The 788-nt window shown below is 34.5% G+C and overlaps 1 long non-coding RNA gene across 1 annotated transcript; it reads right to left on the reverse strand.

Annotated features, from left to right (window-relative positions):
- Nucleotides 1–255: 255 nt before the first annotated feature.
- LOC109593708 (uncharacterized) lies at nucleotides 256–779 on the reverse strand. The gene is made up of 2 exons (XR_002191123.1): nucleotides 378–779; nucleotides 256–285 (listed from the first exon to the last, which is right to left on the reverse strand). It is a non-coding gene; the product is annotated as an uncharacterized LOC109593708 (long non-coding RNA).
- Nucleotides 780–788: the final 9 nt, after the last annotated feature.

The raw sequence follows: 788 nt of genomic DNA on the forward strand, positions 1-788 counted from the left end.
CTTGTTTCTGTTACTTTTTTACAAATTTGCTCTAGAATCCTACTTCATCTTGTTTTTTAAAATTTTTTGTGTTCTTGTTTGTGTTGATTTTTTTATAATATTTGTAATTATTCTTTTCAGATGGTGTCGATTGCTAACAGTTATGATCAAGAAATTCTATACTGATCAGTGTTTAGTGAAGTATGACATAATAATAATCTTGACACAAATCCTTATTCAAGAAGAAGTGACAATACCCATCTTTTCCTTCCAATCCTGTCCTGTTGTTTCTGTTATATGTTGTTCCTGTTGTATAAGATGAATTAATATTGTTTGTGTTTTTAAAATACAATTTATTGAACACACATAATAAAACAATGATATCCAAGACTAAATACCTTCTCTTAGCTGTAACAGGGGGTGGATTACACTTTACCGGCCCCAAGCAAATTCGCCATTTTACTGTGCTTGCATCACAAGCATCAGATGCCAATCATCATCACGTGATCCAAAGGCAAAATGGCGACCATTTCCATTCTAACCACTGGAACTGTACTAGATTACATTTATGCTATATGCAGCAAGCCAAAAGAAGAGATATGCAAATGGCTGTGAAGGAAAGGGGTGCTAGGAGACTTTACTAATCATGACTGTCCTAAGTGCTGTAATGGGAGAATGAGGCTGGCAAAGGACACTTCTTTTTCACAAGATCTCATTCTATATTTTCATAAAATGTACAAAAACTCAAGTAGGCTGTGAGGGTTTAGGGTTTAGGGTTTAGTGTTTAGTTTTTTAGGTGCTCGGAAACA

This window comes from Amphimedon queenslandica, unplaced genomic scaffold (assembly GCF_000090795.2).
Source record: "Amphimedon queenslandica unplaced genomic scaffold, v1.1 AMPQUscaffold_16_Cont27957, whole genome shotgun sequence".
In the NCBI taxonomy this organism is placed as follows: Eukaryota; Metazoa; Porifera; class Demospongiae; order Haplosclerida; family Niphatidae; genus Amphimedon; species Amphimedon queenslandica.